We start from the raw sequence: 25,900 nt of genomic DNA, 5'->3' as shown, positions 1-25,900 counted from the left end.
GGAGGGGACATGAAAGGTCCTTAGTTGGTAGGATTAGGGAAAACCCTAAGGCTTTCTATAGGTATGTCAGGAATAAAAGAATGACTAGGGTAGGAATAGGTCCAGTCAAGGATAGTAGTGGGAAGTTGCGTGTGGAGGCTGAAGAGATTGGGGAGACATTGAATTAATACTTTTCGTCAGTATTCAATCAGGAACAGGACATTGTTGTCAATGTGAGTACTGAGTCACAATTAAGTAGAATGGATGGCTTTGAGGTATGTAGAGAAGAGGTGTTGGAAATTCTGGAAAGGGTGAAAATAGATAAGGGCCCTGGGCCTGATGGCATTTATCCTAGGATTCTCTGGGAAGCAAGGGAGGAGATTGCAGAGCCATTGGCCTTGATTTTTATGTCCTCGTTGTCTACAGGAGTAGTGCCCGAAGATTGGAGGCTAGCAAATGTGGTCCCCTTGTTCAAGAAGGGGAGTAGGGATAACCCTAGTAACTATAGGCCGGTGAGTCTCACTTCTGTTGTGGGCAAAATCTTAGAGAGAATTGTAAGGGATAGGATTTATGAACATCTGGATAGGAATAATGTGATCAAGGATAGTCAGCATGGTTTTGTGAAGGGCAGGTCGTGCCTCACAAACCTTATTGAATTCTTTGAGAAGGTGACTAAGGAGGTGGACGAGGGGAAAGCGGTAGATGTGGTGTATATGGATTTTAGTAAGGCGTTTGATAAGGTTCCCCATGGTAGACTACTGCAAAAAATACGGAGGTATGGCATTGAGGGTGAGTTGGAGGTTTGGATTAGGAGTTGGCTGACTGGAAGAAGACAGAGAGTAGTAGTTGATGGCAAAGGTTCATCTTGGAGTGCCGTCACTAGCGGTGTTCCGCAAGGATCTGTTTTGGGACCATTGCTGTTTGTCATTTTTATAAATGACCTGGAGGAGGGGTTAGAAGGTTGGGTGAGCAAGTTTGCGGATGATACGAAAGTCGGAGGAGTTGTAGACAGTGAGGAAGGATGTGGCAGGTTACAGCGGGATATAGATAAGCTGCAGAACTGGGCAGAAAGGTGGCAAATGGAGTTCAATGTAGCTAAGTGTGAGGTGATTCACTTTGGTAAGAGTAATAAAAAGATGGGGTACTGGGCTAATGGACGGATACTTGGTAGTGTGGATGAGCAGAAGGATCTTGGTGTCCATGTACACAGATCTTTGAAAGTTGCCACCCAGGTAAATAGTGCGGTGAAGAAGGCATATGGCGTACAGGCTTTAATTGGGTAGAGGAATTGAGTTCCGGAGTCCTGAGGTCATGTTGCAGTTGTATAAGACTCTGGTGCGGCCGCATCTGGAGTATTGTGTGCAATTTTGGTCGCCATACTATAGGAAGGATGTGGAGGCACTGGAACGGGTGCAGAGGAGGTTTACCAGGATGTTGCCTGGTATGGTAGAAAGATCGTATGAGGAAAGGCTGAGGCACTTGGGGTTGTTTTCATTGGAGAAAAGAAGGTTTAGGGGTGACTTGATAGAGGTGTACAAGATGATTAGAGGTTTAGATAGGGTCGACAGTGAGAATCTTTTTCCACATATGGAGTCAGCTATTACAAGGGGGCATAGCTTTAAATTAAGGGGGGGTAGGTATAGGACAGATGTTAGGGGTAGGTTCTTTACTCAGCGAGTCGTGAGTTCATGAAATGCCCTGCCAGTAGCAGTGGTGGACTCTCCCTCATTATCGGCATTTAAGCGGGCATTGGATAGGCATATGGAGGATAGTGGGCTAGTGTAGGTTGGGTGGGCTTGGATCGGCGCAACATCGAGGGCCGAAGGGCCTGTACTGCGCTGTATTCTTCTATGTTCTATGTTCTGTGTTCTATAAAATAAACTGTGCTTGGAGGACCATCAACTCAGTGCAAGACACTCTTTGGTCTGCCCAGGCGTGTTGGCCTCCAATGTAATGCGTTGACCTCGACCAAGTGTTGCAAATTGGCACATTCCAAGCTCCAGGACGACATGCTGAAGAATGCAAGAAAGCTTGGGTCAGCTGCCACCAATGCATTGTGGGGAAAGACCACCATCTAAAGTCTTTCTAACGAAGTATGAAAAATGTCTGTTCAGTTGTCAGATCCCTCTTTGTCTCAAAATGTAAATAAACAGTTTCCTACATGAGTAGAAAATGCCTTTGTTTTACATCTGCAGGGAAGCTCTGAAGAACATTAAACTCCAATGTGTTGTTTCTTTTTTCAGTAGAGAAGTGTTTTAGTACTAATAGAAAATAATTATGAATAAAGTATGTTTTTGCAGAAACAAATTACAAGACCATCAACTCTGTAAAAGACATTCTTTGGTCTGCCCGAAACTTGTTGGTCTTCCATTATAAAGAGTTGTATTCAACTTCTTCTTGTACATGTTGCACACTGAGGTGCTTCAATACAAGTGCAATATTTTTGATATTTGCAACACGCATTCAGTGTCGAGAATGTGGTGCTGGAAAAGCACAGCCAGTCAGGCAGCATCCGAGGAACAGAAGGATCGATGTTTTGGGCATAAGCCCTTCCTCAGAAATTCAGCCCTTCCTGATGAAGGGCTTATGCCTGAAACTTTGATTCTCCTGCTCCTCGGATGTTGCCTGATCTGCTGTGCTTTTCCAGCACCACACTCTCAACTCTGAACTCCAGCATCCTTAGTCCTCACTTTCTCCAACATACATTCAATGTCAGACATTTTGCCTGATGGGATTATGCTGTGTGTCGCACAAAGAATCTACGATGTAAACCAAAAATATTAAAAATGTATTGAGGCACCTAAGAAAAGCCTAATGTTTGGACAATTTTACATAAATAGCACATTCTGTAATTTGTAATTTAAAATGTTTTTCTTGTTCGGTTATAAGTATTAAAAAATATATTTGCTAAATATGAAGACTGCTATGGTTTTATTTGTTGAATTTATTTGAAAATTCTTTAATTTTTTACATTGAAACGTTATTGTAATATTTTTGCTTGCAAATTTTATGAATAAAGTATATTTTTTGGAAGAAAAATAATTCCACCCCTCCTCAAACTTTCCAGGCCCACGGTTTTAGACAGTGACCTTTCTCAGCGTTGTGCTCCTGCAGTAGCTGTGAAATCCTGGACTTTTTTAATGTACCAGTCTGCAACACTCAAACATGGACAGCTCTTTCCACTTGAGGACCCTGCATTTTTTTTTTGTCGCACTTTCCATTACGGAGAAGTGCTGAGGGGCGTGAGTGTGCAACACTCATAAGGCAGGATGTCAGTTTTGATCTGCTATCTCAAAACCAAAACTTATTGAGAAGTATTTTTTCCCCAAAGTATACGGTTTTAATAAAACTTGTAAACAAAAATATTTTAATTTGAATTTTCCTGGAGGCAAAAAAGAATACATGTATTATTGTAACAACGTTCCTACATTTCATATCCGGTCTGTCGCCCATACAAAACGTTTCAAATTACAGGAAGTGCAATAGATAGGAAGTTCTCTATACAACATGTTGTGGTTTCGGATGCGTCAATGTAATTGTTTTAATTAGTTGCTCAATAGTGATTTCTCAAGCGTTTTAATTATAAATCTGTGCTCAACAAAAATTCAACAGACCACATGGTGATTCCAACCCTTTGAAAAGTTTCTGCACGATGTGGTCTTAAGCAAAAGTCTTTTAACACACTTGGTGCGTGGATCATGGTACTGTAGATTGTCAAAATCTGGATTACAATATTTTCATGCATTTTTCATGCATTCCTACTTTTTGGGATAAAGCTTTATGTCTGCCTGTGTCGAAATAAAGTTAAAAATCACACAACACCAGGTTATAGTCCAATAGGTTTAATTGGAAGCACTCTAGCACACAAAAATTTACAGTGTGATGTAACTGAAATTATACATTGAAAAATTGATTGTCTGTTAAGCCTTTCATCTGTTAGAATATATAATGTATAATATATGTATAATGTATATTCCTGAAGAAGGGCTTATGCCCGAAACGTCGATTCTCATGCTTCTTGGATGCTGCCTGACCTGCTGCGCTTTTCCAGCAACACATTTTTCAGTAATGTTTATTCAATGTATAAATTATTCATATATAATTATTCATATAATTATTCATATTATTCAATGCCCTCCACTATCACCTGATGAAGGAGCGCCGCTCCGAAAGCTAGTGTGCATCCAATTAAACCTGATGGACTATAACCTGGTGTTGTGTGATTTTTAACTTTGTACACCCCAGTCCAACACTGGCATCTCCAAGTCATGTGTCGAATACTGTACATAATAACTCTCCCCTACAATTACAACTTCTGGATAAACGTATTCGTTGATGTGCACTCAGCAGGCGAAAAAGCAAACAAGCCACCAGCACATATCATAAACGGATTACCGAGTCGGGCAATTCATGTGAAAACGAGGCTGGAAAGGCTGTTTCTAAAATTCTTTCTTTCAAAATAAGTTCAGTCTCCGCAGAGACTGTCAAAAATTGCCATTGCCGACTATATTTCAAGTCGTCAAAGCGGGGTATTGGGAAAAGTTTTCAATAAGCAATAATCGCGCCTCGGTTAAACCTCATCGGCTACGATACTGCCACTGCGCAAAGCTAGCTTCCGTTTCTCTGCGAGCTGATGTTTAGCACATAGATACAGGTTACAGTTGTGGTGAGTATAAAAGAACTAAATTGATATTCAAATAACTTAGCGTTATCGAGAAAACACATTAGTTTACTGACGATAAATTATATTTTGAGAATACTCTGAGGATAAATTGAAAGAAAGATGTTTTGGCAACGAAACTTTGAAATGAGCGCACTGCATTATGGGATATAAATATGCTAATTGTTACTTGATGTTCTGACTTGGATAAAACGACTACTGATCCACAAAGTTAAAAATCACACAACCCCAGGTTATATAGTCCAACAGTTGGACGCACTAGCTTTTGAAGCGCTGCTTCAGGTGGTTTTAAAGTAGGACCGTAAGACACAGAATTTATAGCAAAATTTTACAGTGACACAATGGTACATTGAACAAACCTAGATTGTTAGGTTTTTCATCTTTTAGAATAGATTTGCTGGTTTCGCTTCTTTAATATGTAAATCCCAGAACTTCTTTTAAAGCATATTCTCAAGATAATTTAAGGTTTTATAACAAGAGGTGACATCCCAGCTCAGACAATGCTTTAAAGGTGTGAGGTTAGAGTCTGTCTGTATTCCAACCTTGAGTCAGACTGGTTCTATTTCAAAGTGGAATTTACAAATAGGGATTGACTGCATTGACTGCTTGCAGGTTCTGCATTTTTTTTAGCAAAATAGAATGTATCTGCAAATATAATTCTGCAAATACAAATTCACCCCATAAGCATTCATGTGTGAGTGCATGCAGGAGAGAGAGCCAAGACATTGCCTACGCCTCCACCTTTTGCCTTTAAACAACCACCAAACCTTAAACTGATCATTGTTCACAGCAAACTGCCCAGCCTTCAGGACAACATCGACCACAACACCGTACAACCCTGTCATGACAACCACAGCAAGATGTGTTGGACTATCAACACAGATACCGCCATTATACCATCCACCATGTATGCGGCAGGCACTCATGTGACTCAGCCTACATTGTATATCTCTTTCGCTGCAGGCAAAGATGCCCCTTATGGACCCGCTTCACAATCACCTGATGAAGAAACAGCACTTCAAAAGTTAGTGCTTCAAAATGAACCGATTGGACTATAACCTGGTGTTGTGTGATTTTTAACTCTGTCGACCCCAGTCAACACTGGCTCCTCTAAATCATTGATCAACAAGTATCAACAAGTATCTCATTACTCTCATGATATGCAATCCAATATTGGACACGATGCAGTTTTTAACTGTCTGAGTATTATCACGTTATTTCTATGCTACATTTTATCCACAGCAATCAATTAACAACAAACACAGAAAGTGATAGAAAAAACTCAGCCAGTCTGGCAGCATCTGTGAAGAGAAAGCTGAGTTAACATTTCAGGTCCGGTGATCCTTCCTCAGATCCTTCTTAGTTTTTATGAACATTTTATGAACTGGACATACCTAGGCTATTTTCCATATGTTGTAACTGCAACAGAACAGCTTGGCGAGAGATACAATTAGTTCTGGAGCACAAATCTTCAGTACTATTGTTAGAATACTGTCAGGCCCCATAGCCTTTGCAGTAACCAATGCCTTTAACCATTTCTTGATACAGCATAGTGTGAATTGAATTGGCTGAAGGCTGGCATCTATTGCTAGGTAGCTCACAAAGTGACCAAGTTGGATTATCCATTTGGCAGTTCTGGCTGAAACTGCTTGCAAATGTTTCAGCCTTGTCTTTTGATATACTGGGCCCCCGTGATTAAAAATGGGTGAGATTTGTGGAGTTTTCTCAACATGGTTAATTGCCCACAACTATTCATGACTAGACCTGGCAGCTCGGTAAGCTTCTATCTGATCTGTTGGTTGTGGGACATTTTAGCTCTGTCTTTTTGATGCCGTTTACATTGCTTGTCATTCAACTAGTAATATTCCTGTATTCTTCTTTCCCATTCATTTTGTGGGTGAAGAATGCACTCCAAATGAATCTAGGACTCTGCAAGCATCTCAGGTCTACTGCTTTGTTTCACAGCCATGGTCATTTGTCACTATGAAGATAAAGTGTGAAGAGATTTCCATATAAGGCAATCAGAACGGGGAAGGGGAGTGGGGGTGCAGGAAACTGGGAGGCACTTGTTTCAGTTGATCACAATTCACAATTCCTCAGGGACTATATATGGAAAGTGGAAGATGTTTTGACTTTGGCCACTTCACTTGATTCAGGTGGTACAGAAATGGTGCTGCACCTGTGAACCTGCAAGGGAAGATCTATTCCTCTTGTGAGGGAGTATTATCGCAGGCTGTCCCAGTTTTCACTTCTGAAAATGGGATCAACACATTTGCTTCCTGACTCCCATCATCTCCTTTAAGACACTCCTCAAAGCCCTGTCATTTTAACAAAGCTTTTGCTCAGCTGTCTTTATAATGCCTTTTGCAGCTTAGAATGTTTAAACTTCTCAAAGTTGCAAATGGCATCAGTGGTAATTAATCATTCCTCATTTTTCTCAACTTGTCTGCAACCTTTGACATGGTTGCCCACAACATCACATAGAATATTTCCAAATTCAAGATTGTCAAAATATTTAATTAATACATCATCTAGTCATGGGTATTCTGATCAGGTGAAGAGGGGTGAATCTTCTGAGGAAGCCTAGCATCATTGAATGAAACTTCTGGATTTCATGGAATCATAGAATCCCTACAGTGTGGGAACTCACCCAAACCCATTGCTCTACATCACTATTGCACCTAACCTACACAGCCCTGAACACTATGGGCAATTTAGCATTGCCAATTCACCTAAACTGCATATCTTTGGATTGTGGGAGGAAACCCGAGCACCCAGAGGAAACCCTCATGGACACGAGGGAGAATGAGTAAACTCCACACAGACAATTGCCTGAGGTTGGAATCGAACCCAGGTCCCTGGCGCTGTGAGGCAGCAGTGCTAACCACTGAGCCAGCTTGCCTCCCCAGATTTCTGTGGACCCCAGATATTGCGGTTTTAATAACTGTGAAGTCTAAGTAGTCTTGGTGTTAAAATCAGAGAAAATCAGAACCATCTACACAGTCCAACCCATTCATTGTTTTTAAGATCGCCAAGATCTTTCAGTGTCATCTAAGTCTATTTTCTACAGATAATTTTCCAAATTGTTCAGCCTCTGTCCACGCTTCAGGCTCACTGCCTTTATTCCTGATGAAGGGCTTTTGCCCGAAACGTCAATTTCGCTGCTCATTGGATGCTGCCTGAACTGCTGTGCTCTTCCAGCACCACTGATCCAGAATCTGGTTTCCAGCATCTGCAGTCATTGTTTTTACCTATATTCATTTCAATTCTGATATCAGTCTTGGGTGTCATTTTGACACTTCACTGCAGTGCTTCCATGGAGCTTTTATAGAACTGAGAATGAAAAAGGGTATCAAACAAATCCATGGCAATCATACAATTCATTTCTCCAATTTCTCATTGTAATATCGCATCTCACTTGGACCAGATGACTCACAGATTTGGAGCTGATGTACACAACGGTCAGGAAACTGTTCAACCGAGCTTTAATCCAAAACCCAACTAGGATGACACTAGTGTGTACACTGGAGTTGAGACATTTCCCTCCCTTTCTCTCCCTTGCTATTGAAGACGTTTGTTCACTGAAGGTGATGAACTCTTAATGTTTCACTGGATAGTTTTCCCAACAGTGTGTTTGGAATTCAAAGAGGGGTTTCACCAATCTCCAACCTGTACACTCCCTTATGAGTTTCTCCATACTTTTATGGTCAATTATTTCATATTTAACTGATTACGATGGAGCTGTTTAAAGTATTAGTTAGGCCACAGATGGAATACTCTGTGCAGTTCTGGTGACTGCACGGTAGAAAAGATGTGATTGTAGCAGACAGTGTGCAGAGGAGATTCACCAGGATGTTGATTGATTGATTGATTGTGGTCACATGTACTAAGATACAGTGAAAAGTGTTGTTTTATGTGCAATGATGGGAGATTGTACAATATAAAATGCATCAGGGGAGCAGAACTAAGAGCAGAATGCAATGTGATAGCCACAGAGAGTCATGAAGTCACAGAGCTGTACAGCACAGAAACAGACCCTTTAGTCCAACTCGTCCTTGCCGACCAAATATCCTAGGGGAGAAAGTGAGGACTGCAGATGCTGGAGATCAGAGCTGAAAATGTGTTGCTGGAAAAGCGCAGCAGGTCAGGCAGCATCCAGGGAACAGGAGAATCGACGTTTCGGGCATAAGCCTTCCTGAAGAAGGGCTTATGCCCGAAACGTCGATTCTCCTGTTCCCTGGATGCTGCCTGACCTGCTGCGCTTTTCCAGCAACACATTTTCAGACCAAATATCCTAACCTAATCTAGTCCCATTTCCCAGCACACAGCACATGTTCCTCTAAACCCTTGCTATTTGTATACCCATCCAGATGCCTTTTAAATGTTATAATTGTACCAGCCTCCACCACTTCCTCTGGCAGCTTATTCCACACACACACACCATCCTTTGCGTGTCCCTTAGGTCCTTTCTAAATTTTTCCCCTCTCACCCTATGCCCTCTACATCTGGACTCCCCCAACCTAGGGAAAAGAGCTTGTCTATTTACCCTATCCATGCCCCTCATAAGATCACCCCTCAGCCTCTGACGCTCCAGGGAATACAGCTCCAGCCTATTCAGCCTCTCCCTTTAGTTCAAATCCTCCAACCCAAGCAACATCCTTGTAAATCTTTTCTGAACCCTTTCAAATTTCACAACATCCTTCTGATAGAAAGGAGACCAGAATTGTACGCAATATCCCAAAAGTGGCCTAATGTCCTGTACAGCCACAACATGACCTTCCAACTCCTATGCTCAATGTTCTGACCAATAAAGGAAAGCATACCAAACACCTTCTTCACTATCCTATCTACCTGCAACTCCACTTTCAATAAACAATGAATCTGTACTCCAAGGTCTTTTTGTTCTGCAACACTCACCAGGACCTTACCATTAAGTACATAAGTCCTGCTCTGATTTGCTTTTCCAAATGCAGCACCTCACGTTTATCTAAGTTAAACTCCATCTGCCACTCCTCAGCCCATTGATCAAGATCATGTTGTTATTTGACGTAATCTTATTCGCTGTCCACTACACCTAATTTTGGTGTCATCTGCAAACTTACTAACTATACCTCTTATGTTCACATTCAAATCATTTACGTAAATGATGAAAAGCAGTGGACCCAGCACCAATCTTTGTGGCACACCACTGGTCACAGGCCTCCAGTCTGAAAAGCAACTCTCCACCAGCACCATCAGTCTTCTACTTTCAAGTCAGTCTGTATCCAAATGGCTAGTTCACACTTTATTCCATGAGATCTAACCTGGCTAACCAGTCTACCATGAGGAACATTGTCAAACACATTACTGAAATACATATAGATGACGTCCACCGCTCTGCCTTCATCAATCCTCGTCATAGAACATAGAACATAGAATAGTACAGCACAGTTCAGACCCTTCGGCCCTCAATATTGTGACGGCCTTCTATCCTATTCTAAGATGAGACTAACCTACATTCCCTTAATTGTACTAACTTCCATGTGGCTACCCAAGAGTCACTTAAATGTCCCGAATGTATCTGACTCTGCTACCACTGCTAGCAGTGCATTCCAGGCATCCACTATTCTATGAGTAAATAACCTGCCTCTGACATCTTCCCTAAACCTTCCTCCAATTACCTTAAAATTACGCCCACTTGTGATAGACATTTCTGCCATGGAACAAAAAGTCACTGCCTATCCACTCTACCTATGCCTCTCAACGTCTTGTACACATCTATCAAGTTACCTCTTATCCTTAGTCATTCCAATGAGGAAAGCCATAGATTCCTCAACCTTTCTTCATAAGATAGGCCCTCTAGCCCAGGCAGTATCCTGATAAATCTCCTCTGCACCCTCTTTAAAGCTTTCACATCTTTTGTGTTATGAGGCAACCAGAATTGAACACAGTATTCCCAGTGTGGTCATACCAGGGCTCTTAAGATCTGCGGCATACCATTGCGGCTTTTGAACTCAATCCCCCTGGTAATGAAAGCCAACACACCATTCGCCTTCTTAACAACCCTATCAACCTGAGTGGCAACTTTGAGGGATTTATGGACAAGTACCCCAAGATCCCGTTGTTCCTCCACACTGCCAAGAATCCTGAGAAGGTACAGAAGCCTGAACAGAGGCTGCATGGTGACTCAGTGGTTAGCACTGCTGCCTCACAGCACCAGGATCCCAGGTTCGATTCCAGCCTTGGGTGACTGCCTGTGTGGAGTTTGCACATTCTCCCTGTGTCTGCATGGGTTTCCTCTGGGTGCTCCGGTTTCCTCCCACAGACCAAAGATATGCAGGTCAGGTGAATTGGCCATGCTAAATTACCCATAGTGTTAGGTGCATTAGTCAGAGTGAAATGGGTCTGGGTGGGTTACTCTTTGGAGGGTCGGTGTGGACTGGTTGGGCCGAAGGGCCTGTTTCCACACTGTAGGGAATCTAATCTAACATGCACCAGCCGGTTTCGAAAGAATTTCTACCCTACTGTTGTTCAAATACCAAATGGACTCTTGGCATTTGTCTGCACCTTTTTTTTTTGTTTTTGCCGCTGTTTCCCTATTATTTACTTATCTATACTATTTAACTCTGTGATCTGCCTTTATTGCTTGCAAGACAAAGCTTTTCACTGTGTCTCAGCACACGTGACAATAAATTCAACTCAACTCAATTCAATATAACCCTGTACTCTGCATTCAAATTCAACCTTCCAAAGTGAATCACTTCCCACTTTTTCAGATTAAACTCCATTTGCCACTTACCAGCTCAGTTCTGCATCCTGTCAATGTCCCATTGCAACCTACAACACTATCCACAACTCCACCAATCTTCGTGTCGGAGGCAAACATACTAACCCCCTTCCACTTACCCATCCAACTCATTTATAAAAATCACGAACAGCAGAGGTCCCAGAACCAATCCCTGTGGAACACCACTGGTCACTGAGCTCCAGGCTGAATACTTTCCATCTTTCACCACGCTCTGTCTTCTATGGGCCAGCCAATTCTGTATCCAGACAGAAAGGTTTCCATGTACCCCATGCCTCCTTACTTTTTGAATGAGCCTTCCATGAGGAACCTTGTCAAACGCTTTGCTAAAATCCATGTACACCACATCCACTGCTCTACTTTCATCAATGTGTTTTGTCACGTCCTCAAAGAATTCAGTCAGGTTTGTTAGACGTGACCTGCCCCTCACAAAGCCATGCTGGCTATTTCTAATCAAACTATGATTTTCCAAGTAATCATAAATCCTGTATCTCAGAATCCTGTCCAACACTTTGCCCAACACAGACATAAGACTGACTGGTCTGTAATTCCCAGGATTAGCCTTATTTCCTTTCTTGTATAGGGAATAACATTTGCCACTCTCTAATCATCTGGCACTACTCATGTGGACAGTGAGGATGCAAAGACCATCGCCAAAGGTGCAGCAATCTCTTCCCTCACTTCTGTACTAACCTAGGCTATATTCTGTCTAGCTCAGAGGATTTATCTATCTATTTTTAACACACCCTCCTTCCAAACATCAACTCGTTCCAGCATATCCGTCTGTTTCACGCTGTCCTCAGAAACTTCAAGATCCCTCTCAGTAGTGAATATTGAAGCAAAGTATTAACTAAGGACCTCCAACTCCAGGCGCAGGTTCCCTCCACTAAGCCTGATCGGCCCTACCCTCACTCTGGCCATCCTCTTGCTCCTGACATAAGTGTAGAATGCCTTAGGGTTTTCACTAATTGTACCCACTAAAGCTTTTTCATACCCCCTTCTAGCTCTCCTAAGTCCATTCTTCAGCTCCTTCCTGGCTACCTTGTAACACTCTAAAGCCCTGTCTGATCCTTGCATCCTCAACCTTAAGTAAGATTTCTTCTTTCTCTGTAAGCTTCCTTTTTCTTCTTTGTTACTGATCAGAATTAACATTTGAAAGGTCTGTTTAAAAGTCTGGTAACAGCAAAGCAGAAGCTGGATCTTGAATTTTTTCGTATGTATATTCAAACTTTTACATCTTCAGCCCGATGAAAGTGGATGGAAGAGAGTATAACTGGGGTGGGAATTTTGATTACATTGGTTGCTTTTCCAAAGCAGTGGAAAGTATAGATGGAGTCAATAGATGGAAGGCTGGTTTGTGATGGACTGGGCTGAGTTCACAACTCCCTGTAATTTTTTACAGTCTTGGGAAGAGCAGTTGCCAAACCATGCTTTGATGCATTCAGATAGGATGCTTTCAATGGGCCTTCTATAAAAATTGGTAAAGGTTTTTGTGAACATATCAAATTTCCATAGCCTCCTGAGGAATTAGTGACTTTGTTGTGCTTCCTTGACTGTCTTGCCAACATGGGTGGACCAGGACAGATTGTTTGTGATCATCACTCCCAGGAACTTAATGCACTTAACCATCTCCACCTCAGTATCATTAATACAGACAGGGGCATGTCCTCCACTCATGAAGCCAAAGAAGCCACTCCTGAAGCCATTTTGTTGATATTGATAGAAAGATTACACCATGCTCCTGGGCACTCAATCCTATATTATGTCTAGTCATCATTTGAGATCTGATCTACAATGATACTATCATCGCTAAACTTGTAAATAGAGTTGGAGTCCAATTTGGGAACAAAGTCTTGAGTATATAAGGATTAAGGTAGAGAGCTGTGTATGCAGCTTTACTGGGCACTGGTGTTGGGGATTATGATGGAGAAGATGTTGTCACCTATTCTTACAGATTGTGGTCTCCAGGTCCGAAAGTCGAGGATCCAGTTACAATTGGGAAAGCTGAGACCGAGGTCTTGGAGTTTAGAGATGAGTTTATATGGAATTATGATGTTGGAGGTATACTGTAGTCAATAAGTAGGAACATAATGGAGGTATTCTTGTTATCCAGATTTTCCAGGGTTGCCTGGGCTGGAGGGTTTCTGTATGAAGAGAGAGTGGATGGGTGGGGCTTTATTTTCCTTAAAGAAGAGTGGACTTAAGGGAACATGTTTAAGGTGCCCAAATTATGAGTGGCAGAGATAAGAATCAACTTTTCACTTAGGAGAGCAGTCAGTAACCAGAGGGCAGAGATTTAAAATAAGGAGCAAAAGATGTAGTGAGAATGCTAGAATTATTTTCACTCAGAGGATGAGGGTATTGGGAGCCCACTGCCTGAAAGGTGGTAGAGCTGAGAACCACTCCAATTATTAAGAAGTATTTAGATGAATACTTGAAACATCCTAACATTACAGGCTACACTTCAAGTAAGATTTGATGGTGGGGAAAAAAAAACACCGAGATGGCAGTGAGTATCTGGATTGCCTAAAAGAATAAAGCAAAGAACTGCAGATGCTGGAAGTCTGAAACAAAGACAGAAAATGCTGGAGAAACTCAACAGATCTGGCAGCATTTGTGGAGACAAACAGATTTAATGTTTCAAGTCAGAAGACCCTTTGTCAGAATGGAAAGCAGCTGGGAAAGGGTAACAATGATGCAGAGGACAGTGGTAAGGGAGTGAATAGAATTTAGTGGTGCCAAGGGAGGGAGAGAGAAAGAGGGGCAACACAAAGACCGGTGATAAAAACTAACAAGAATTGTGAAAGCTTGAAAATGTGTTAGTTGTGGGAAAGGATGTACATGTTCTAGAATTGTAAAAGTCAATGTTGACTCTTGAAGGCTGTAACATGTGTGGACAGAGGATGAGGTGTTGCTGCCCCAGCTTGCATTGAGATTTGCTGTAACACTGCAGGAGGCCTTAGACAGAAATGGAAACAAGATGTGTTGAGGTTATTAGAGTGGGAAAGGCAGAAACTCTCAAGACATCTATTAGGTTTTGAGATAAACACTTGAAAGTATCTCAACAAAAAAAAACTACAAATGTTGGAAATCAAAAACCGCTGGAAAAACGCTGCAGGCAGGCCTGGGAGTCTGAAGTATGGAACGGAAACGTTAACTCTGCTTTCTCTCCAGTTGAACCTAGTTAAAAAATCACACAAAACCAGGCTTATTTAGAAGCAGCGGCTTTTGAGACAGGTTCCAGCAAGAGGCAAAGCCTCAAAAACTGGCGCTTCCAAATAACCCTGTTGGATTATAACCTGGTATAATTTATACAGTCAGGCTTGCGTAATAGTTAGATCAATCAATAGGAAACTGTCAGTAGTAACATTGATCTGCTTTTAAACATAATACCAGTCTCCGCAGAGACTATCAAAAATTGCCATTGCCGACTATATTTCAAGTCGTCATAGCGGGGTATTGGGAAAAGTTTTCAATAAGCAATAATCGCGCCTCGGTTAAACCTCATCGGCTACGATACTGCCACTGCGCAAAGCTAACGACAACTGTCTGCCGAATGACTGTCCATCAGACCAATACCATTTCCAGTTGTGGTGAGATACTTTGATTTCCCCATCCAAATACCATTAAAGTTTCAACTGCAAGTGCGTTTAAATAATATGACGTCCATCTGTTGAATTTAACTCAGTAAACCCAACATGTTCCAGGTGATCAGAAACTTGAAGTGCAGTCGGAAATATTAATATGCTAATAACACCCGTGACATCACGTGAAGTGGAGCAATCCGCTCTTTGTAATGAACATTGGGCGGAGCTTCGCTGACGATGGCTTAGAAACGTGAGTGTACAATAAGTATAGTAGAGGCCTGAGTATGCACCCTTACTGGGCACTGGTATTGAGATTTATGTTGGAGAAGGTATTGTCATCTATTCTTACTGTTTGTGGTCTATAGGTCCGAAAGTTGTGGATTCATTTACGGTTGGGGGAGCCAACATCCAGGTCCCAGAGTTTAGAGATGAGTTTGTTTGGAATTATTATGTTGATTAGATTAGATTCCCTACAGTGTGGAAACAGGCCCTTCGGCCCAACAAGTCCACACCGACCCACCGAAGAGCAACCCACCCAGCCCCATTCCCCTACATTTACCCCTTCACCTAACACTATGGGCAATTTAGCATGGCCAATTCACCTAATCTGCACATTTTTGGATTGTGGGAGGAAACCGGAGCACCCGGAGGAAACCCACGCAGACACGGGGAGAATGTGCAAATTCCACACAGTGGCGGAACTGAAGCCAGTAAGTAGGAACCTAATGGAGATTTTCCGGGGTTGCCTGGTCTGGAGGGTTTCTGTATGAAGAGAGTGTGGATGGGGGGGACATAAAATAAAGATGGGGGCAGAGATAAGAAACAACTTTTCACTTAGGAGAGCAGTCAGTAACCAGAGGGCATAAATTTGAAATAAGGAGCAAAAGATGTAATGAGAATGCTAGAATTATTTTCACTCAGAGGATGAGGGTATTGGGAACTCACTGCTTGAAAGGTGGTAGAGCTGAGAACCATTTCAATCATTAAGAAGTATTTAGATGAATACTTGAAGCATCTTAACACTACAAGCTACATGTCAAGTAAGATTTGAAGGCAGAAAAATAAAATCACCCAGATGGCGGTGAATATCTGGACTGCCTAAAAGAACAAAGAACTGCTGGAAGTCTGAAACAAAGACAGAAAGTGCTAGAGAAACTCAACAGGTGTGGCAGGATTTGTGGAGAGAGAAATTGCAAAGGTTTAATGTTTCAAGTCAAAAGATCATTTTGTCAGAATGGAAAGCAGCTGGGAAAGGGTAGCAATGATGCTGATGACAGTGGTAAAGGAGTAAATAGAATTTAGTGGTTCCAAGGAAGGGAGAGAGAAAGGGAACTTCAAACCAGTGTCTACAGGAAAACAACACACACGGACCAAATATTGAACTACAGAAGCAATCACCCCAACACCCACAAATGAAGCTGCATCAGAGCATTATTTCAACGAGCCAACACACACTGCAGCACAGGGGAACTATGCAGAGCAGAGAAAAATCACCTGTACCATGTATTCAAAAAGAATGGATACCCAATGAACACAGTCTGCCGACTTCTCAGCAATAGACCCCACCAAGCAGACAAAACACGTCCAGAAACCCTGGCCACTTTCCCCTACATCAAAGACTGCCAGCTACTCAGACCCTTTGGCATCATGGTAGCCCACAAACCTACCAACATACTAAAACAGCAGCTAATGAACTTGAAAGACCCTATACAGACAACGAGCAAAACAAATGTAATTTACAAAGTACCATGCAAGGACTGTAACAAACACTATATTGAACAAACAGGCAGAAAACTAGCCACCAGGATACATGAACATCAATGAGCTACAAAAAGACATGACCCTCTCTCACTAGTATCCTCACATACGGATGAGGAAGGACGCCACTTCAATTGGGACAACACATCCATCCTAGGACAAGCCAAACAAAGACACACATGAGAATTCCTAGAAGCATGGCATTCCAACCAGAACTCAATCAACAAACACATCTACCACCCTCTGAGAAAAGGAACAGGAAGTGACTTCACCACAGGAAATAATATCACCACAGGAAATTACATCACCAATCCAAAGCAACCCAAACATATAAATAGCAGGAATTTTCAACATTGCTTCGCCTGAGGCCCACTGAAAATGTTGGTGCTGGAAGAGCACAGCAATTCAGGCAGCATCCGAGGACAGGCAAAATCGACGAAAAGTCCTGATGAAGGGCTTTTGCCCGAAACGTCGATTTTGCCTGTCCTCGGATGCTGCCTGAATTGCTCTTCCAGCACCACTAATCCAGAATCTGGTTTTCAACATCTGCAGTCATTGTTTTTACCCCACTGAAAATGTTACCTAGTAAGGTAACGAAACGTCTGGAAATGAACCTTGCAGCTCAGTGAGCAAACCTACATCCAAAACCTCAATCTGAGCTACAAATCTTCTCAAAACTCGCTAAGACAAGGAGAGGCAACACAAAGACTGATGATAGCAGCTAACAAGAATTGTGAATGTTTGAAAATGTTTTGGATGCGGGAAAAGATGTTCATGTTCTGGAATTGTTAAAGTCAATGTTGACTTTTGAAGGCTGTAACATGTGTGGACAGAGGATGAGGTGTCGCTGCCCCAGCTGGCATTGAGATTTGCTGTAATACTGCAGGAAGCCTGAGACAGAAATGGAAACAGGGAGGTGTGTTGAGGTGGTAAGAGTGGGAAAGGCAGAAACTCTCAAGACATCTATTAGGTTTTGAGATAAACACTTGAAACTGTATAAACAAAAAAAACCTACAATGTTGGAAATCAAAAACCACTGGAAAAATGCAGCAGGCAGGCCTGGAAGTCTGAAGAAGGGTCACTGGAATGGAAATGTTAACTCTGCTTTCTCTCCACTTGAACCTCGTTAAAAATCACACAAAACCAGGTTATAGTAAACAGATTTATTTGGAAGCAGTAGCTTTTGAGGCACTGCCTCTTCATCAGGTTCCAGCAGAAGAGGCAGTGCCTCAAAAGCTGATGCTTCCAACTAAACTGAAGATCTAAAAACTGAATACAGGCTGTTGTCAGGAGCAACCATTTAATACATGCTATTACTAACAACAAAATGGCTTCTTAATGCAAGTAACGTAAAGTAACATAACAAAATGGTTTCTAGGCTGCAAATTAACAATTCTGTTTAAAATGGCACCTAACTCTGCTGAAAGCTGCATTTCTGAACTAATTGAAAGAGATTAGCAAACAATGTCTTCTTCATAGTAAGAATTAACTGAGCAAGATATGACATTATTAAAGTATTCTAACTGGCCTTGGGATTCAGGTGACAAGAGACAAAAACGTGCAAACAAGTCAGTTCCCAGGAAATATCATTGGCTCAATTTTATGTCTATTTGTTATTTACTTCATTTTATTGGATTAAGGCTGTACTGTTTGTTAAGAGACCTATAAAAATTGTCTGTGTTTAAGTTAATTGCACAGTTTATATAGAGTACACAGAGGTGCTTAACCCCTGTGTTGCTGGATAACCTAAGCCTGGCCATCATAATAACATGTGAAATCTTGCTGAACCAGAGTGAACTGCTAGTGTTTATTTGACTGATCGTGGAACTGAGAGACCTCTCCTGGCGTTCAAGATCATCAAAACCTGTTGGACTATAACCTGTTATTGTGTGATTTTTACCTTTGTCCAGTCCAGCTCAGCCCAACATTAGCACCTCCAAATTATCACTAGAAACCACATAGCATACAAGGCAACAGGCCTACACCTACACAAACGGTCTTGCGTAATGCTCTGTTCACCCCAGCAGTGGAGCACATTGACCCAGAACCACAGAACAAGCAGTAATATTTCCTCAGCTTTTAAACATAAACTCAGCCTCTGCAGAGACTATCAAAAATTGGCATTACCAATTACATTTCAAGTTGGCATAGCAGGGCATTGGGAAAACTTTTATATTTTTTATTTCAAAAATATACTTAATTCATAAAATATTTTGATGGTCTGTACAGTTGGTCATGCCATACATACAAATTCTTTGCATACAGAGACCAGAATTTATCATTTGTATATATAGGTCTGTACGTTTATCAATCATATATCCATATATTTAGCTGAGGCATCAGCAGAGCCCAAATGACTGCGCGGGCCCCCTGTTCTTCTTCAGGCAGGCAGATGTTACACGGTGGTCTTTCCCCACCGCGCCTTGGCGGCAGCTGCCCCAAGCTTCAGCGCGTCCCTCAACACGTAGTCCTGGACCTTGGAATGTGCCAGTCTGCAACACTCAGTTGGGGTCAACTCTTTCAGCTGGAAGATCAACAGGTTTCGGACCGCCCAGAGAGCGTCCTTCACCGAGTTGATGATCCTCCAGGCACAGTTGATGTTCGTCTCGGTGTGCGTCCCGGGGAACAGGCCGTAGAGCACGGAGTCCCGCGTCACGGCGCTGCTCCGGACGAACCTCGACAAACACCACTGCATTCCTCTCCAGACTTCTTCTGCGTAGGCACATTCCAGAAGGAGGTGTGTGACAGTCTCGTCCCCCCACAGCCGCTTCGAGGGCAGCGTGTGGTGCGGCTGAGAGTCCGGGCGTGCATAAAGGATCTCACAGGCAGAGCCCTTCTCACCACCAGCCAAGCCATGTCTTGGTGCTTGTTGGAAAGTTCTGGTGATGAGGCATTCTGCCAAATGGCTTTGACAGTCTGCTCAGGGAACCGCTCGATAGGATCCGCCCTCTCCTTTTCCTGAAGGGTCTCAAGGACACTACGTGCTGACCACTTCCTGATGGACTTGTGGTCAAAGGTGTTTTTCTTCATAAACTTCTCCACGAAGGACAGGTGGTACGGAAGATCCAACTACTCGGAGCGTTCCGCGGCAGCGAGGCCAGGCCCATCGTTCGCAACACCGGGGAAAGGTAGAACCTCAGTACGTAGTGACACTAGGTGTTTGCGTCCCGGGGATCCACGCACAGCTTGATGCAGCCACACACAAAGGTGGCCACCAGGGTGAGGCTGGCATTGGGTGTATTTTTTCCCCCAGATTGCCCAGATCTTTGTACAGCGAGTCCCTTCGGACCCGGTCCATCTTTGACCTCCATATAAACTGGAAGATGGCCCGGATGACTGCAGCAGCGCAGGTTCTGGGAAAAGGCCAGACCTGTGCCACGTATAATAGCAATGACAGTGCCTCACACGTGATGACCAGGTTTTTACCCGCGATGGAGAGCGACCGTAGCTTCCATCTGCCCAGTTTCTGCCTCACTTTGCGGATACGCTCCTCCCAAGACTTGGTGCACGCCCCAGCCCCTCCGAACCAAAAACCCAGCACCTTCAGGTGGTCAGTCCTGACGGTGAAGGGGATAGAGGATTGGTAGGCCCAGTTCCCGAAGAGCATGGCCTCGCTCTTGCCTCGGTTTACCTTGGCCCCTGAGGCCCGTTCGAACTGGTCACATATGCACATGAGTCTGCGCACGGACAGCGGATCCGAGCAGAAAACAGCGACGTAATCCATGTACAGAGAGGCCTTAACCTGCAGGCCCCCGCTGCCAGGAATAGTCACCCCTCTCAGGCTCGCATCCTTCCTGATGGACTCAGCAAATGGCTCTATGCAGCACACAATCAAGGCAGGAGAGAGAGGGCAGCCCTGCCTGACTCCAGATCTGACTGGGAAACTATCTGATTCCCACCCATTGATTGAGACTGCACTGACAATGTTGGTGTAGAGCAGTCTGATCCAATTGCAGATTCCCTCCCCAAAGCCCATTTTGGAGAGAACATCTCTCATATACGTGTGTGATATCCTGTGAAAGGCTTTCTCCTGGTCCAGGCTGATCAGGCAGGTGTCCAACCCTCTGTCCTGCACGTAGGCGATCGTATCCCTGAGGAGTGCGAGACTCTCAGCGATCTTCCTGCCCGGCACAGCACAGGTTTGGTCAGGGTGAATCACCGACCCCAGAGCAGACCTGACCCGGTTGGCGATTTTTTTTTTTTTTATTTCAAAAATATACTTTATTCATATATATTTAATCTATACAATTGGACATGTCATCATTCTGTAAACATTCCATTTCTTTACGTATCGAAACAGGGTAATCATTCATATTCACAGGTTGGTGCGATTACATTGAGCTCAGACGCCAGCGGAGCCCAAATGACTGCGTGGGCCCCCTGTTCTTCGTTAGGCAGGCAGATGTTAGACGGTGGTCTTTCCCCACCGCGCCTTGGCGGCAGCTGCCCCAAGCTTCAGCGCGTCCCTCAACACGTAGTCCTGGACCATGGAATGTGCCAGTCTGCAACACTCAGTCGGGGTCAACTCCTTCAGCTGGAAGATCAACAGGTTTCGGACCACCCAGAGAGCGTCCTTCACCGAGTTGATGATCCTCCAGGCACAGTTGATGTTCGTCTCGGTGTGCGTCCCGGGGAACAGGCCGTAGAGCACGGAGTCCCGCGTCACGGCGCTGCTCGGGACGAACCTCGACAGACACCACTGCATTCCTCTCCAGACTTCCTCTGCATAGGCACATTCCAGAAGGAGGTGTGTGACAGTCTCGTCCCCCCCGCAGCCGCTTCGAGGGCAGCGTGCGGTGCGGCAGAGAGTCCGGGCGTGCATAAATGATCTCACAGGCAGAGCCCTTCTCACCACCAGCCAAGCCATGTCTTGGTGCTTGTTGGAAAGTTCTGGCGATGAGGCATTCTGCCAAATGGCTTTGACAGTCTGCTCAGGGAACCGCTCGACAGGATCCGCCCTCTCCTTTTCCCGAAGGGTCTCAAGGACACTACGTGCTGACCACTTCCTGATGGACTTGTGGTCAAAGGTGTTTTTCTTGATAAATTTCTCCACGAAGGACAGGTGGTACGGAACGGTCCAACTACTCGGAGCGTTCCGCGGCAGCGAGGCCAGGCCCATCCTTCGCAACACCGGGGACAGGTAGAACCTCAGTACGTAGTGACACTTGGTGTTTGCGTACCGGGGATCCACGCACAGCTTGATGCAGCCACACACAAAGGTGGCCATCAGGGTGAGGGTGGCATTGGGTGTGTTTTTTCCCCCATTGCACCGGTCTTTGTACATTACATCTCTTCGGACCCGGTCCATCTTTGATCTCCACACGAAGTGGAAGATGGCCCGGGTGACTGCGGCAGCACAGGTTCTGGGGATAGGCCAGACCTGTGCCACGTATAACAATACTGAGAGTACCTCACACCTGATGACCAGGTTCTTACCCGCGATGGAGAGCGACCGTTGCTCCCATCTGCCCAGTTTCTGTCTCACCTTCCTGATCCGCTCCTCCCAGGTCTTGGTGCACGCCCCAGCCCCCCCGAACCAAATACCCAGCACCTTCAGGTGGTCAGTCCTGACGGGGAAGGGGATAGAGGATTGGTCGGCCCAGTTCCCGAGCCATCTTCTTCCTTCAGGCTGCTAAGCACGGAGCTCTCTTTGTGCACCTTCTGGAAGAAGAAACGTGAGCACGTCTCGTCCTGCTCCACGGAGTGGACCCTGGACCGGAAGATTATCTTGGAGGCCTCCGAGGCAAAGAGAGAGGCTTTCTGGCCCTTCACCTCCTTGAGGTCCTCCGTGACATCGACCCCCATCGTCTGCAGCAGGAGCAGGTTCAGCATACTTTCCTGGAGCTGGGACAGCTTTCTCCACTTCTCTCTCGCCTCCTGAACACCTTTGAGGATGAAGAACCTCTTGATGTTCCCTTTTACTGTTTCCCACCAGTCCGCTGGAGACTCAAAGAGGGGCTTCACGGTTCTCCAACCTGCGTAATCCCTCTTGAGTTTCTTGATGTTTCCCGGGGTCAACAGCTTGGTGTTCAGTTTCCACGTTCCCTTACCAGCCCGCTGCTCGTCCTGTAGGTGACAGTCGGCCAGCAGGAGGCAGTGGTAGAGAAGAACACCGGCTTGATGTTGGTGGATCTGACCGAGAGCGTTTGGGACACAAACAGGTAATCTATCCTTGAGCGGACAGACCCGTCTGCCCGTGACCATGTGTATCTACGCTGCGCTCCATCTGCAGGAGTGCTGAAGACGTCGTGCAGCTTGGCATCTTTGACCGTGTCAATCAGGGCTCTGGACGTGGCGTCCAGTTTACTGTCCCCCTCGCCGGATCGTCCTTCTGCATCAATGATGCAGTTGAAGTCTCCGGCCAGAATGACCGGCCTGGACGTAGCCAGCAACAGTGGAAGCTGTTGCAGGACGGCCAACCGTTCACTCTTACCCACTGGGGCATACTCGTTGATTAGTCTCACGGGAGCGTTTCTGTATGTAACATCAGCAACGAGGAGGCGCCCGCCCACCACCGCCTTAACCTCGGAGGTGGTGAAGTTGCTTCCCCGTAACAGAATACCCAGGCCCGAGGAGCGGTTATCCTTACCCCCCGACCACACTGACGGCCCATGGGCCCACAAGCTCGACCATCTCCTGTAACTGCTGAGGTGTGGTATCCCACACTCCTGCAGAAACAGGACATCGGCTTTCACGTTGGCCAGGAAGGCCAGTGTTGAAACACATCGCGCAGCAGATTTTATGCTGCACACATTAATAGTTGCAATTTTAAACCCCATTTTGTTAACAAGTTGTAAGGTTACCCATGTCCGATTGTCACTGGTCCTGCCCCTCTGGGGTAGCTGTCTGCCTCACTTTTAAGCTAAACCTCATCAGCTATAAGGCTACTACTTCTCAGAGCAATGCCAGCTGGCTGCCAAGTGATAGTTCATCAGACCAATACCATTTCCAGTTGAGCTGAGTTTCTTTAATCCCTTTCCGAATGTGTTATATTTTGATCTGCAAGTGCATTTCAACAGTTTGACATCTATCTGTTGAAAATAACTCAGTAAATCCAAACATGTTCCAGGTGATCAGAAATGTGAAATGTAGTCACAAATATCAATATGCTAATAACACCCGTGATGTCTTGCAAAGTGGAGCGATCCACTATTTGCAATGAACATTGGTTGGAGCTTCGCTGACGATCGCTTAGAAAAATGAGTGAGTGTACAATGAGTATAGTAGAGCCCTGAGTATGCAGCCTTACTGGACACAGGTATTGAGGATTACGGTGTAGAAGGTATTGTCACCTATTCTTACTGATTATGGTCTATAGATCCGAAAGGTTCGGATTCATTTACAGATGGGGGAGGCGAGATTCAGGTCTCAGAGTTTAGAGATGCGTTTGTTTGGAATTATGATGTTGAAGGCGGAACTGTAGTCAGTAAGTAGGAATCTGACAAAGATGTCCTTGTTAATCAGATTTTTCGGGGTTGCCTGGGCTGGAGGGTTTCTGTATGAAGAGAGAGTGGATGGCAGGGAATTTACCATAAAGATGGGAGACAGAGATAAGAAACAACTTTTTACTTAGGAGAGCAGCCAGCAGCCAGAGACAGTGTAAATGCTAGAATTCTTTTCACTCATAGGATGAGGGTTTTGGGAGCTCACTGCCTGAAAGAGAACCACTCCAATTATTAAGAAGTATTTAGATAAATACTTGAAACATCCTAACATTACAGGTTACACGTCAAGTAAAATTTGATGGTGGGAAAAAAAATCACCGAGATGGGGCAGTGAATATCTGGATTGCCTAAAAGAATAAAGCAAAGAACTGCAGATGCTGGAAGTCTGAATCAAAGACAGAAAATGCTGGAGAAACTCAACAGATCTGGCAGCATTTGTGGAGACAAACAGATTTAATGTTTCAAATCAAAAGACCCTTTGTCAGAATGGAAAGCAGCTGGGAAAGGGTAACAATGATGCAGGGGACAGTGGTAAGGGAGTGAATAGAATTTAGTGGTGCCAAGGGAGGGAGAGAGAAAGAGGGGCAACACAAAAACTGGTGATAACAACTAACAAGAATTGTGAATGTTTGAAAATGTGTTGGTTGTGGGAAAGGATGTACATGTTCTAGAATTGTAAAAGTCAATGTTGACTCTTGAAGGCTGTAACATGTGTGGACAGAGGATGAGGTGTTGCTGCCCCAGCTTGCATTGAGATTTGCTGTAACACTGCAGGAGGCCTTAGATAGAAATGGAAACAAGATGTGTTGAGGTTATTAGAGTGGGAAAGGCAGAAACTCTCAAGACATCTATTAGGTTTTGAGATAAACACTTGAAAGTATCTCAACAAAAAAAAACTACAAATATTGGAAATCAAAAACCGCTGGACAAACGCAGCAAGCAGGCCTGGGAGTCTGAAGTATGGAATGGAAACGTTAACTCTGCTTTCTCTCCAGTTGAACCTAGTTTAAAAAATCACACAAAACCAGGTTTATTTGGAAGCAGTGGCTTTTGAGGCAGGTTCCAGCAAGAGGCAGAGCCTTAAAAACTGGCGATTTCAAATAATCCTGTTGGATTATAACCTGATATAATTTACACAGGCAGGCTTGCGTAATAGCAAGATCAATCAACACGAAACTGTCAGTAGCAACATCGATCTGTTTTTAAACATAATACCAGTCTCCGCAGAGACTATCAAAAATTGCCATTGCCGACTATATTTCAAGTCGTCATAGCGGGGTATTGGGAAAAGTTTTCAATAAGCAATAATCGCGCCTCGGTTAAACCTCATCGGCTACGATACTGCCACTGCGCAAAGCTAACGACAACTGTCTGCCGAATGATTGTCCATCAGACCAATACCATTTCCAGTTGTGGTGAGATACTTTGATCCCCATCCAAATGCCATTAAAGTTTCAACTGCAAGTGCGTTTAAACAATATGACGTCCATCTGTTGAAAATTAATCAGTAATTCCACAGGTGTACCAGGTGTTCATAATCGAGTAATGCAGTCGGAAATATTAATATGCTAATAACACCCGTGACGTCTCGCGAAGTGGAGCGATCCGCTACTTGCAGTGAGCATTGGTCGGAGTTTTGTTGGGGATTGCTTTGAAATGTCTTGAA

At 44.1% G+C, this 25,900-nt stretch overlaps 3 non-coding genes across 3 annotated transcripts; all 3 read right to left on the bottom strand.

Annotated features, from left to right (window-relative positions):
- Positions 1-4,448: 4,448 nt before the first annotated feature.
- On the bottom strand, positions 4,449-4,589 carry LOC122559282 (U4 spliceosomal RNA). The gene has a single exon (XR_006314382.1). It is a non-coding gene; the product is annotated as a U4 spliceosomal RNA (small nuclear RNA).
- Positions 4,590-14,840: 10,251 nt separating this feature from the next.
- LOC122559285 (U4 spliceosomal RNA) lies at positions 14,841-14,981 on the bottom strand. The gene has a single exon (XR_006314385.1). It is a non-coding gene; the product is annotated as a U4 spliceosomal RNA (small nuclear RNA).
- Positions 14,982-25,452: 10,471 nt separating this feature from the next.
- LOC122559284 (U4 spliceosomal RNA) lies at positions 25,453-25,593 on the bottom strand. Its single transcript, XR_006314384.1, has one exon. It is a non-coding gene; the product is annotated as a U4 spliceosomal RNA (small nuclear RNA).
- Positions 25,594-25,900: the final 307 nt, after the last annotated feature.

This window comes from Chiloscyllium plagiosum, unplaced genomic scaffold (genome assembly GCF_037043375.1).
Source record: "Chiloscyllium plagiosum isolate Xiang-an unplaced genomic scaffold, Cpla_swu_hap1 HiC_scaffold_14, whole genome shotgun sequence".
NCBI lineage: Eukaryota > Metazoa > Chordata > Chondrichthyes > Orectolobiformes > Hemiscylliidae > Chiloscyllium > Chiloscyllium plagiosum.
The sequence above is the reverse complement of the archived record's forward strand: the minus strand, read 5'-3'. Positions and strand labels throughout refer to the sequence as shown.